The sequence below is a fragment of the Triticum urartu genome, chromosome 5A, assembly GCF_056163025.1.
Source record: "Triticum urartu cultivar PI428250 chromosome 5A, HENAU_Tu73, whole genome shotgun sequence".
Classification (NCBI taxonomy): Eukaryota; Viridiplantae; Streptophyta; class Magnoliopsida; order Poales; family Poaceae; genus Triticum; species Triticum urartu.
The window spans coordinates 585,782,949-585,797,546 of NC_141877.1; positions in this window are offsets into that span (position 1 = coordinate 585,782,949).

Genomic DNA, 14,598 nt, shown 5'->3' on the forward strand with positions numbered 1-14,598 from the left:
CGGTACCAATCAACACCTCCAAGAAGGAACGCGACGATGACGACGCTGCTGCCAAGGGTTTCCCCCGGTACGCGGCGAGGAAAGAGGCAGGGTAGCCCCGACGCCCTCCAGGAAGGTCTGGCGGCAACCTCAAGCGCCACCACGTCGGTGTCGGCCAAGCCAACAGGGATTTCTCCCGATCCCAGCCTCTGCCTTAGGCACTTTGGAGCTCGCCACCAAACCGACCACCACCCAGCACCACCACGGACACGAAGCTTCCCACGCTGTCTCACCGCAGCACCGCGAAGATGGTCTGCACAACGAAGAAGAGAAGCCGGGACTAGTGCAGCAGCACCATAAGCATACCGGAGGGCCCCACCTCCACCGTCCACGACGGTAGCCGACCGGACGCCATAGCAGGAGCCTACCGGCCCCGTGGCCCCACAGGCCCGGCCGAGCCCTCAAAGGCCCGGACAGCTCCCGCCTCCGCGTAGCAGCTGGCACGCTGTCGGTGTCACTTTCCCAGTCCAAGCCGCTCCCCGGCCTCCCCATACAGAGGGCGTCGCGGTCGCGCCAGAGCTGACCCGCAAGGACCAAGAAGGGACCCTACGGGCCCAGATCTAGGCCGGGGACATGCCGCCGGCCGACCAGCACCACCGGACCACCCTGCCACCAAGAGGCGGCACCACCACAGCGAGCGCCGCCAACCTCCGCACCAGGACGCCGGACCGCCACCGGCCGAGCAGCACCGCCGCCTCCCCCCACCCCGGGAAGGAGGAGCGCGCGCGGGAAAGGAACGACCCGCCGCCGCCGACACCCCCGCCAGATCCGGGGGCGCCCGTCGGCGGCGGCGGGGGACGGACGAGGAGGGAGGGGTCGCGCGCTGCCCCGGCCGCCTCCCGGGGAGACGGCGGAGGTGGCGGGACGAGGAGGAGGGGAAAGGGGGGAGGGGTGGGGCGGGGAGCCCGCGCTCGCGCTGGGCGGCGGCGGGAACGGGGGAGCGGGGGCGGGAAAGCGGGAGCGAGGGAGCGGGGCACCGCACCGGGCGGGCGGCTGCGGGAAGAGCCTAGGGCCCGCCGGTGGCGGGGGGGGGGGGAGGGGGGACCCTAGCGGGAGCCTCGCGGGAGCGGGCCTTAGGGAAGATTCTAGGCAACGTGTGAAAACATCCGTGGCACCCTGAGATAATTTTGGGTTCTCTCTTATTGGCACACTCAATCCAGAGGCACAAAAAAAGATATTTGTCTAATAAGTAGAAAAAATAGATCTGACCCTCCCAGTCTCTCCCATGGGCGACGGGGAGGGCACTCCCGCCGCCGCTGCCAGCACCCTCCTTTCCTTGCCCCCTTCCTTGCCGCTGCCAGAGGACGTGGCCGGGTAAAGCATGGCTGGCATCAGCGGGCGGCGGGGCATTTCGCCTTCTCTCGCAGGATCTCCGTCAGATAACAAAGCATGACCTAAAATACGCCAGATAATAAAGCCCACGTATGACCTGGAAAAACTAACAAACCTAGCAGCCTAAAATCGACATAGGAAAGATAAAGACCAATGTCGTGGAGCATCCTCAATGTGCAGCAGGGCTGGGAACACCGGGTAGAACACGGACAACCACGATAGGGGTGTGAGCACCACCAGCCACCTAAACATAATGCATCCAAAACGTGTTCAAGAGAAGCACCACCGCTAGGAGAAGACTACCAAAGGGACGCTGCAGCAACAAGCAAAACCACACTGCAAAGCTAGCCAGACTCAGCCCCGATGATGAGGAGGTGGATTATCGTGACCGTACATAGTGATGCACACTCCGTGATGACCCGGATTACCAATCCGGCCACCTTGAGGAGGACAAGGCGACCGCGGAGAGCAAACACCAAATCAGCATACAACCACTTTGATGAGGACAAGGCAACAACAGAGAGCAAACATCAGATTCGACGGCGAGGTGCCCACATCTGGCCGAGAGATGGCCGTGAAGAGCTACCAGGTGTGAGATCAGTTTCTTTTTCTTCTGTGGCATTGAGAATGCTATTACGCTCTCTGTTTTATCTTCTCTCAACTTTCGATCACAACAAAACTAACTGTCGTTCCTCGTATGCAGATGAGGCAAGAAGGACATTCCTGGATCTATTTACAAGAGCCATTGCACTTACTTTTATTTTCTCTTGAGATATGTTGCACATAAATGTGTGAACTCCTAAAGCATCACTGACCGATCTGTTGGAGATATGCCCTAGAGACAATAATAAATTGGTTATTATTATATTTCCTTGTTCATGATAATCGTTTATTATCCATGCTAGAATTGTATTGATAGGAAACTCAGATACATGTGTGGATACATAGACAACACCATGTCCCTAGTAAGCCTCTAGTTGACTAGCTCGTTGATCAATAAGATGGTTACGGTTTCCTGACCATGGACATTGGATGTCGTTGATAACGGGATCACATCATTAGGAGAATCATGTGATGGACAAGACCCAATCCTAAGCCTAGCACAAGATCGTGTAGTTCGTTTGCTAAAGCTTTTCTAATGTCAAGTATCATTTCCTTAGACCATGAGATTGTGCAACTCCCGGATACCTTAGGAGTGCTTTGGGTGTGCCAAACGTCACAACGTAACTGGGTGGCTATAAAGGTACACTACAGGTATCTCCGAAAGTGTCTGTTAGGTTGGCACGAATCGAGACTGGGATTTGTCACTCCGTGTAAATGGAGAGGTATCTCTGGGCCCACTCGGTAGGACATCATCATAATGTGCACAATGTGACCAAGGAGTTGATCACGGGATGATGTGTTACGGAACGAGTAAAGAGACTTGCTGATAACGAGATTGAACAAGGTATCGGATACCGACGATCGAATCTCGGGCAAGTACAATACCGCTGGACAAAGGGAATTGTATACGGGATTGATTGAATCCTCGACATCGTGTTTCATCCGATGAGATCATCGTGGAACATGTGGGAGCCTAGATGGGCATCCATATCCCGTTGTTGGTTATTGGACGGAGAGTTGTCTCGGTCATGTCTGCATGGTTCCCGAACCCGTAGGGTCTACACACTTAAGGTTCGGTGACGCTAGAGTTGTTATGGGAAATAGTATGTGGTTACCAAAGGTTATTCGGAGTCCCGGATGAGATCCCGGACATGACGAGGAGCTCCGGAATGGTCCGGAGGTGAAGATCGGTATATTGGACAAAGGGTATTGGACTCCGGAATTGTTCCGGGGGTACCAGGTGATGACCAGCGTGTCCGAAAGGGGTTTCGGAGGCCCCGACAAGCGTTAGGGGGGCCTTATGGGCCAAGGGGAGAGGGCACATCAGCCCACTAAGGGGCTGAGCGCCCCTCCCACCCCATCTCACGTAACCAGGAGAGGTGGGGGCGCCACCCCTAGGGCAGCCGCCCCTCCCGGCTTCGGGGGCAAGTTTCCTAGGGGGTAGGGGCGCCCAAACCCATCTAGGGTTTCCCCTGTGGCCGCCGCCCCTCCCCTAGGGAATCCTAGGGTGCCTCCCCCTCCCCCCTTCCCCCTATATATAGTGAGGGAGAGAGAGGGCAGCCGCACCCTTCCCCTGGCGCAGCCCTCTTCCTCCTCCAACACCTCATCCTCCTCCTTAGTGCTTGGCGAAGCCCTGCCGGAGAACCACGAGCTCCATCACCACCACGCCGTCGTGCTGTCGGAGTTTTCCCTCAACTTCTCCTCTCACCTTACTGGATCAAGAAGGAGGAGACGTCTCCCAACCGTACGTGTGTTGAACGCGGAGGTGCCGTCCGTTCGGCGCTAGGATCATCGGTGATTTGGATCACGACGAGTACGACTCCATCAACCCCGTTCACTTGAACGCTTCCGCTTAGCGATCTACTAGGGTATGTAGAAAATTTTAAATTTCTGCTACGATCCCCAACAGTGGCATCATGAGCTAGGTCTATGCGTAGTTACTATGCACGAGTAGAACACAAAGCAGTTGTGGGCGTCGATATTATCAATTATCTTGCCGTTACTAGTCTTATCTTGATTCTGCGGCATTGTGGGATGAAGCGTCCCGGACCAACCTTACACGTACGCTTACGTGAGACCGGTTCCACCGACTGACATGCACTAGTTGCATAAGGTGGCTGGCGGGTGTCTGTCTCTCCCACTTTAGTCGGATCGGATTCGATGAACAGGGTCCTTATGATGGGTAAATAGAAATTGGCATATCACGTTGTGGTTTTCACGTAGGTAAGAAACGTTCTTGCTAGAAACCTATAGCAGCCACGTAAAAACTTGCAACAACAATTAGAGGACGTCTAACTTGTTTTTGCAGCATATGCCTTGTGATGTGATATGGCCAAAAGGATGTGATGAATGATATATGTGATGTATGAGATTGATCATGTTCTTGTAATAGGAATCACGACTTGCATGTCGATGAGTATGACAACCGGCAGGAGCCATAGGAGTTGTCTTAATTTATTTATGACCTGCGTGTCAACATAAACATCATGTAATTACTTTAGTTTATTGCTAAAGCGTTAGCCATAGTAGTAGAAGTAATAGATGATGAGACAACTTCAAGAAGACACGATGATGGAGATCATGTTGTCATACCGGTGACAATGATGATCATGGAGCCCCGAAGATGGAGATCAAAAGGAGCAAAATGATATTGGCCATATCATGTCACTATTTGATTGCATGTGATGTTTATCATATTTTACATCTTATTTTCTTAGAACGACGGTAGCTTAAATAAGATGATCCCTCACTAAAATTTCAAGAAAAGTGTTCCCCCTAACTGTGCACCGTTGCGAAGGTTCGTCGTTTCGAAGCACCACGTGATGATCGGGTGTGATAGATTCTAACGTTCGAATACAACGAGTGTTGACGAGCCTAGCATGTACAGACATGGCCTTAGGACACATGCGGAACACTTAGGTTGACTTGACGAGCCTAGCATGTACAGACATGCCCTCGGAACACGGAAGACCGAAAGGTCGAACATGAGTCGTATAGAAGATACGATCAACATGAGATGTTCACCGTTGATGACTAGTCCATCTCACGTGATGATCGGACACGGCCTAGTCGATCCGGATCATGTTTCACTTAGATGACTAGAGGGATGTCTATCTGAGTGGGAGTTCATTAAATAATTTGATTAGATGAACTCAATTATCATGAACATAGTCTAAATTGTCTTTGCAAATATGTTGTAGATAAATAGCTCACGTTGTAGCTCCCTGTTTCAATACGTTCCTAGAGAAAGATTAAGTTGAAAGATATTGTAAGCAATGATGCGGACTAGGTCCGTAGTCCGAGGAGTGTCCTCACTGCTACACAGAAGGCTTACGTCTTTGATGCACCGCTCGATGTGCAAACCCCTACAACGTCGTCTGTGGATGTTGTGAACACCTGACAGACACATCCTGATGACTACTTGATAGTTTAGTGCACCATACTTTATGGCTTAGAATCGGGATTCCAATGACGTTTTTGAACGCCACAAGACATATGAGATGTTCCAAGAGCTGAAATTGGGATTTCAGGCTCATGCCCGCGTTGAGAGGTATGAGACCTCTGACAAGTTCTTTTGCCAACAAGATGGAGGAGAATAGCTCAGCTAGTGAGCATGTGCTCAGAATGTCTGGGTGCTACAATCACTTAAATCAAGTGGGAGCTAAACTTCCAGATAAGATAGTGATTGATAGAGTTCTCTAGACACTATCACTAAGCTACTAGATCTTCGTGATGAACTATGACATGCAAGGGATGGAGTTGATCCCAAAGCTGTTCGCGGTGCTTAAGACCGCAAAAGGTAGAAATCAAGAAGGAGCATCAAGTGTTGATGGTTTAACAAGACCACTGGTTTCAAGAAGGGCAAGGGCTAGAAGGGAAACTTCATGGATGGCAAACCAGTTGCCGCTCCAGTGAAGGAACCCAAGGTTGAACCCAAACCCGAGACTAAGTGCTTCTACTGTAAGGGGAACGGTCACTAGTAGCGGAATTACCCCAAATGCATGGTAGATAAGAAGGCTGGCAACTTCAACAAAGTATATACGTGTTATTAATGTGTACCTCACTAGTACTCCTGGTAGCACCTGGGTATTGGATACCGGTTCAGTTGCTATTATTGGTGACTTGAAGCAAAAGCAACGGACTAAACGGAGACTATCTAAGGGTGAGGTGACGATGTGTGTTGGAAGTGTTTCCAAAGTTGATGAGATCACCATCGCACACTCCATCTGCCTTCGGGATTAGTATTGAACCTAGATAAATGTTATCAGGTGTCTACGTTGAGCATGTATATGATTAGATCATGTTCATTGCAATACGATTATTCATTTAAGTTAGAGAATACTGGTTATTCTGTTTACATGAATAATACCTTTCATGGTCATGCACCCTATGTGAATGGTTGATTGAATCTTGGTCGTGGTAATACACATGTTCACGCCAAAAGATGTAGAGTTAATAATGATAGTACCACTTTCTTGTGGCACTGCCGCTTAGGTCATATTGGTGTAAGATGCATGAAGAAACTCCATGTCGATGGATGTTTGGAGTCACTTGATTTTGAATCGCTTGACACATGCGAGCCATGCCTCATAGGCAGGATGACTAAGACCCCGTTTTCAGCTACAATGAAACGGGCAAGTGACTTGTTGGAAATCATACATGCTGATGCGTGTGATCCAATGAGAATTGAAGCGTGCGGTGGATATCGCTATTTTCTCATCTTCACTGACAATTTGAGTAGATATAGGTATATCTACTTAATGAAGCACAAGTCTGAAACGTTTGAAAATTTCAAGCGATTTCAGAGTGAAGTTAAGAATCATCATAATAATAAGATCATGTTCCTACGATATGATCAAAAGGGGATTTTCTGAGTTATGAGTTTGGAAATCACTTAAGACATTGTGGAATTGTTTCACAGTTGAAGCCACCTGGAACACCACAAGGTAATGGTGTGTCCGGACGTCGTAATCGAACCCTATGAGACATGGTGCGATCTATGATGTCTCTTACCAATCTACCGTTTTCATTTTGAGGTTATGCGTTAGAGACAGCTGCATTCACTTTAGATAGGACACCATCTAAGTCCGTTGAAATGACGTCGTGTGAACATTGGTTTGGCAAGAAACCAAAGTTGTCACTTCTTAATGCTTGGGGCTGCGATGCTTAAGGCTTCAGCCAGAGAAGCTCGAACCCAAAGCGGACAAACACATCTTCATAGGATACCCAAAGGTGACAGTTGGGTACACCTTCTATCTCAGATCCGAGGGCAAATTGTTTGTCGCTAAGAACGGGTCCTTTCTCGAGAAGGAGTTTCTCTCAAAAGAATTGAGTGGGAGGAAGATAGAACTTGATGAGGTTGTCGAAAATTTACTTCAACCAGAGAGTGATGCAACACAGAAAGATGTTTTCTGTGGAGCCTACGTCTGTTGAATAGGAAGTTAATGATAGTGATCATAAAGCTTCGGATCAAGTTGCTATCGAACCTCGTAGGTCGACAAGGATATGTACTACTCCTGAGTGGTACGGTAATCCTGTCTTAGATATCATGTTGTTAGACAACAATGAACCTACGAGCTATGGAGAAGCGATGGTGCGCCCGTATTCCGACAAATGGTTAGAAGCCATGAAATCCGAGATAGGATCCATATATCAGAACAAAGTATGGACTTTGGTGGACTTGCCCGTTGATCGGCAAGCCATTGAGATAAATGGATCTTTAAGAAGAAGACGGACGTGGGCGGTAATGTTACCGTCTATGAAGCTCGACTTGTGGGAAAGAGTCTTTTCACAAGTTCAAGGAGTTGACTATGATGAGAATTTCTCACCCGTAGCGATGCTTAAGTCCGTCTGAATCATGTTAGCATTAGCTGTATTTTTCGATTATGAAATCTTACGGATGGATGTCAAAACAAGTTTTCTTACCAGTTTTCGTAAGAAAAGTTGTATGTGATACAATCAAAGTTTTGTCGATCCTAAGGATGCTAAAAGGTATGCTGGCTCCAGCAATCCTTCTATGGACTAGAGCAGGCATCTCGGAATCAGAATATATGTTTTGATGGAGTGATCAAAGCTTTTAGGTTTATACAATGTTTGTTAGAAACTTGTATTTACAAGAAAGTGAGTGGGAGCACTACAACATTTCTGATAGGTATATGTGGATGACATATTGTAGATCCGAAATAATGTAGAATTTCTGGAAAGCATAAACGGTTGTTTAACGAGTGTTTTTCAAAGGAAGACCTGGATAAAGCTGCTTACATATTGGGCATCAAGATCTATAGAGATAGATCAAGACGCCTGATGATACTTTCAAAGAACACACACCTTGACATGTTTTTGAAGGAGTTCAAAATAGATCAGTCAAAGAAGGGGTTCTTACCTAAGTTGTAAGGTGTGAAGTTGAGTAAGACTCAAAGATTGACCACGGCAGAAGAAAGAGGAAGGACGAAGGTTGTCCCCTATTCTCTTGTCATAGGCCCTATACGGTATGCCATGCTGAGTACCGCACCTGATGTGTGCCTTGCCATATGTCTGGCAAGAGGGTACAAAGGTGATCTAGGACTGGATCACCAGATAGCGGTCAAAATTATCCTTAGAGGAATAAGGAAATGTTTCTCGGTTATGGAGGTGATAAAGAGTTCGACGTAAAGAGTTACGTCGATGCAAGATTAACACCTATCCGGATAGCTCTGAGTAGAGATACCGGGTACGTATAATGGAGCAACAACTTGGAATAGCTCTAAGTGGAACGTGGTAGCAGCATCTACGATATGACATAAAGTTTTGCGAAATACATAGGGATCTGAATATGGCAAGACCCGTTGACTACAACCTCTCTCACAATCTTAACATGATCAAACCCAGAACTCATTGAGTGTTAATCACATAGTGATGTGAACTAGATTATTGAGTCTAGTAAACTCTTTGGATGTTGGTCACATGGCGATGTGACCTGTGAGTGTTAATCACATGGCGATGTGAACTAGATTATTGACTCTAGTGCAAGTGGGAGACTGTTGGAGATATGCCCTAGAGGCAATAATAAATTGGTTATTATTATATTTCCTTGTTCATGATAATCATTTATTATCCATGCTAGAATTGTATTGATAGGAAACTCAGATACATGTGTGGATACATAGACAACACCATGTCCCTAGTAAGCCTCTAGTTGACTAGCTCGTTGATCAATAAGATGGTTACGGTTTCCTGACCATGGACATTGGATGTCGTTGATAACGGGATCACATCATTAGGAGAATCATGTGATGGACAAGACCCAATCCTAAGCCTAGCACAAGATCGTGTAGTTCGTTTGCTAAAGCTTTTCTAATGTCAAGTATCATTTCCTTAGACCATGAGATTGTGCAACTCCCAGATACCGTAGGAGTGCTTTGGGTGTGCCAAACGTCACAACGTAACTGGGTGGCTATAAAGGTACACTACAGGTATCTCCGAAAGTGTCTGTTGGGTTGGCACGAATCGAGACTGGGATTTGTCACTCCGTGTAAACGGAGAGGTATCTCTGGGCCCACTCGGTAGGACATCATCATAATGTGCACAATGTGACCAAGGAGTAGATCACGGGATGATGTGTTACGGAACGAGTAAAGAGACTTGCCGGTAACGAGATTGAACAAGGTATCGGATACCGACGATTGAATCTCGGGCAAGTACAATACCACTGGACAAAGGGAATTGTATACGTAATTGATTGAATCCTCGACATCGTGGTTCATCCGATGAGATCATCGTGGAACATGTGGGAGCCAACATGGGTATCCAGATCCCGCTGTCGGTTATTGGCCGGAGAGTTGTCTCGGTCATGTCTGCATGGTTCCCGAACCCGTAGGGTCTACACACTTAAGGTTCGGTGACGCTAGAGTTGTTATGGGAAATAGTATGTGGTTACCGAAGGTTATTCGGAATCTCGGATGAGATCCCGGACATGACTAGGAGCTCCGGAATGGTCCGAAGGTGAAGATCAGTATATTGAACGAAGGGTATTGGAGTCCGGAATTGTTCCGGGGGTACCAAGTGATGACAAGCGTGTCCGAATGGGGTTTCGGAGGCCCCGTCAAGCGTTGGGGGGCCTTATGGGCCAAGGGGAGAGGGCACATCAGCCCACTAAGGGGCTGAGCGCCCCTCCCACCCCATCTCACGTAACCAGGAGAGGTGGGGGCGCCACCCCTAGGGCAGCCACCCCTCCCGGCTTGGGGGGCAAGTTTCCTAGGGGGTGGGGGCGCCCAAAACCATCTAGGGTTTCCCCTATGACCGCCGCCCCTCCCCTAGGGAACCCTAGGGCACCTCCCCCTCCTCCCTTCCCCCTATATATAGTGAGGGAGAGAGAGGGCAGCCACACCCTTCCCCTGGCGCATCCCTCTTCCTTCTCCAACACCTCATCCTCCTCCGTAGTGCTTGGCGAAGCCTTGCCGGAGAACCACGAGCTCCATCACCACCACGCCGTCGTGCTGTCGGAGTTTTCCCTCAACTTCTCCTCTCACCTTGCTGGATCAAGAAGGAGGAGACGTCTCCCAACCGTACGTGTGTTGAACGTGGAGGTGCCGTCCGTTCGGCGCTAGGATCATCGGTGATTTGGATCACGACGAGTACAACTCCATCAACCCCGTTCACTTGAACGCTTCCGCTTAGCGATCTACTAGGGTATGTAGATGCACTATCCTTCCCCTCGTTGCTAGATCACTCCATAGATTGATCTTGGTGATGCATAGAAAATTTTAAATTTCTGCTACGATCCCCAACACGATCCCTTATAATTTATAGAAGGATATGGCGGAGTATCATTTAGGGGAGAATATTTTCTCCTCTAAAAAATATGAGGTTTCTAACCGATCCCCTAAACGTAATGAAGTAAAACCTACATTTGGTTCATACATTTCGTCGTACACTTAATATGTGTCTCTGCAGTGAGCGGCGACAATGATGACCATGTCGGGACGAGCTTCTCTGGCGAGGAGGACATGTCTTCGGCGACCACAAGACGTGTGGCCATGTCCCTCTTCTTTCCCGATGTTGGCATTGTCAGCCCGGGAGGGAAAAACACATAGGCCACCTTCTCTACCTCTCCTTCATCCGCTGCATCTCGAGCTCCGGCCACCAATGCCTCCATTTTGCTCTCGTCATCGTTCCGCTTCCCCGGCCCTCACCCAGCTCTGCATTGACCTTCCCAAGGTGAGCCGCATCTCTTCCCGCCTTGGTCCAGGGTGTGCCGGCAAGTTTCTTTGTTGACTATAGATGGAATGGCACGGTCTAGCGCTATTCACTAGTGCAGAACCGGGCAATAGGACCGGTTCGTAAGACCCTTTAGTGTCGGTTCGGTAACCGGTGCTAAAGTGTAGGCACTAACCCCCCCCCCCCCCTTTAGTACCGGTTCAGCACGAACCGGTGCTAAAGGGCAACCACGTGGCACGAGCCAGCTTCGGGGGCAGGGAGCCCTTTAGTACTGGTTGGTGTCACCAACCGGTATTAAAAGGTTGGGGGGGTTGGGTTTATGATTTCTTTTTTATTTAATTTTGTGTTTTCCATTTAATTCTTTTTCGTTTGCTGGTATTTTACGATACTACATATTGTACACGTTATGCATATATATAAATAGAATTTCTAGTAGAACCGATCATAATATATATATATGTATATATATATCATCGAATGTCTCACAACCACCATTAATTAATTCACACATATATACACACATGTATATATATATATACAATTTCTCCTAATTGGTGCCTTCGGAGCCAGTGGCATTAGCCTAATTGGTGCCTTCGGAGCAATTGGAAGTGGTTCATGGGGGCGGTAGCGGGTAATATTATTCTTCTTTGGGATCTATGATCTGGTCGAGCAAAAATCCCGCTATTTCCTCTTGAATTGCTTCTATACGGTCCTCTGTTAGGAGCTTCTCCCACACCTCTTTGAACTGTTAAGAAGGAGATCAATATGCATGTGTATTAGTTGTGTGACTAGATATCGATAATGGTGTAAAAATTGTGAATAGTGTTCTGACAAACGTACCCACTCCCGTCTTTGAGATCTACTCCTTTCGTACGCCATCATGCGAATGTTCTCGCAAACGTAGTATGCACACAGATTATTCCCCGGCGCCTGCTTCAGGGCCTTTACGAGAATGGAATTGGATCAGATAATAATTAATCAAGCATGATAATTAAAGAGATGGCAGCTAGCTAGTACTACTTAATTACTTATATACCTGGGGTCGATACCATTTTAGATTTTGTTTCCATGGGCTTGGAGTGGCCCTGATGAACTTTGCCCAAGCCATGCCCGCCGACAAAGAAAATGAATAAATGGGTTATTAAATAGTTGTTATCAGGAAATGACAAACTAATTAAATAGGCCGAGATATAGTCAATAATGATTGAGATTAGCTGTTGACTATCCCCTTCACGATGGTGTAGTCACTTGCTTTCTTAAGTAGTGAGTCCAGTACTTCAACTGTTCCTTCATCAACTTTAATGATTAACAAGATCCAGTGAAATCTGCATGCACACACATTTTCATGTCTTAATTAAGTGGGCATATGTAAGCAAAAACATGTAGCTAGCTAGTAGGCAAAAACAGAATTTGTAGTACAAGACAGTGTGACTCACTCGAAGTTGTAAGGAAGTAGCATATCTTCATTGTATTTGAGGTGCTTGAAGAACTCTAGCATGCTTTCCTCTACACTTTTTTCGTAATATGGATCTAATTTCCATGTGTATTCATTAATGGTATTTGGGTCAACGAGCCCAATGCCATAGCATCCACCTTTTTTCATTTCATAAATCTTCATCCTGCATAATACCATAGAAAAGAATATAGTAAGGATAATTACAGGTAATGATTGGTCAAAATGATCACTACAGCTAGCTTGAGACTTAAATTACAGAAAGAAATCACTTACAGACAATAGCAACTGACAATAGATTTGTCGAGTGCGTCTTGATTGTATAGCTGAAATAGTTCTGAATACTCAATGGTCACAACTTTCTCATGGTAGTAATGATCCTTCTTGACATTCACCATGAGGGACTCTCGATTGGAAATATTGGTAATGTCCATGTACCATTGATGCAATTCATACATTCTCGTTGGGAGCTTATTGACCTCGTCTGGATCGACCAAAGGTTGGCCCTGGACATATTTCCGTTTTATTTCCTCCTCTCTAGTCGGAGACATGGGCTCGATATCGAGGAGTTGTCCAACAGTGCTCCCGATCGTTTCAACCTGCTCAATATGCTCCTCGGTTATTACCACATCGCCCAGCCCGGGAACGTTAACGGTTTGCCCACAATAATATTGGGTGCGCCTACTCTCATGTGTTGTTGGCACAACAAGCGGGGGGATTGATTGCGCCGCCTGTTCTCCCAGCTGGGGAACGATTTTACCGCTCCTTTTGCCAGCTGATTTGCTCGAGCTCGAGCTCGCCTCTTTCTGTAGACGTGCTCGATTTAACTTCTTGATGTGGCGCTCATAGTCTGTGTCAATAGGCTTGGGAGCTGGTGCTCTAGCCATACGAATGAAGTGGTCAATCTTTTCCACAGGCACTTTCTCCCTTGGCGGTGGTGGCGGTTTCGGTGCAAAATGGGCTTCCACCTCGGCCTTCGATATGGCTACGTTTTCCTCCTCGGACTTGTCGTAAGGCCTCTGTGGAAGAGGCGCGAGGCTTGGACCATATTGAAATCGCTTGCCTCTGCCCGTACCTCCAGTACTACCTCGACTTGTACCGCTACGCACCATAGCTGAGGCGGCTCTCTTTCGTGATTGATGAGGCGGCGAAGACGGCTGACGTGGCTGAGTTGGAGGAGGAGGAGTGGCCTGAAGCTGTGCCGGACTTGGAGGAGGAGTGGCCTGAAGCTATGCCGGACTTGGAGGAGGAGTGGCCTGACGCTTTGCCGGACTTGGAGGAGGAGGAGTGGCCTGAAGCTATGCCGGACTTGGAGGAGGAGTGGCCTGACACGTTGGTGGACTTGGAGGAGCGTGAGTCTGCTGACTCGGTGGCGGACTTCGACGAGGAGTCGGATGACACGGTGTCGGTGGCCTTCGAAAGATGATGCAATCCTTTCTCCATAGGATGATACGATGGTTGGCCTCTCCCAGTGTGTGCTCATCGTCACCTCCAGGAATGTCAAGATCTATCCCCGAATATTGGTCCACCACCTCATCAACCAAGACACGAGAATAGCCCGCTGGAATCGGGTTGTAATGGAAGGTTGCCTCGGGGGGATTTGTAAAAGCAAGGGCGTCCGCCACCTTCATGGATATGTTCTTCATTTTGAAGTGTAGCTCGCAGTTAGTGTTCTCCATGATGTCATCCACTGGGTAGCTATCCAGCAATGCGTCGCCCGGGGAGGAACCCACGCTGCTTCTCGGCATGGATGGAACGGTGCTATCCAATGGTGGATCATCCTCTAGTTGCTAAGACCCCCTTTGCTGGCTAAGTGCGTCGATCTGCTCCTTCCGCCGCTGGAATTTGACTGCCAAGTCCGCGTGCGCTGATTCTAGGCCTTGAAGGCGTTCATAGTCTAGCTTCCTCTGCTCCTCCTCCATCTTCCTCTTCTTCTCCTCCGCAATCTTCTTTCTCGCACGGGTTCTGTAGTCGGC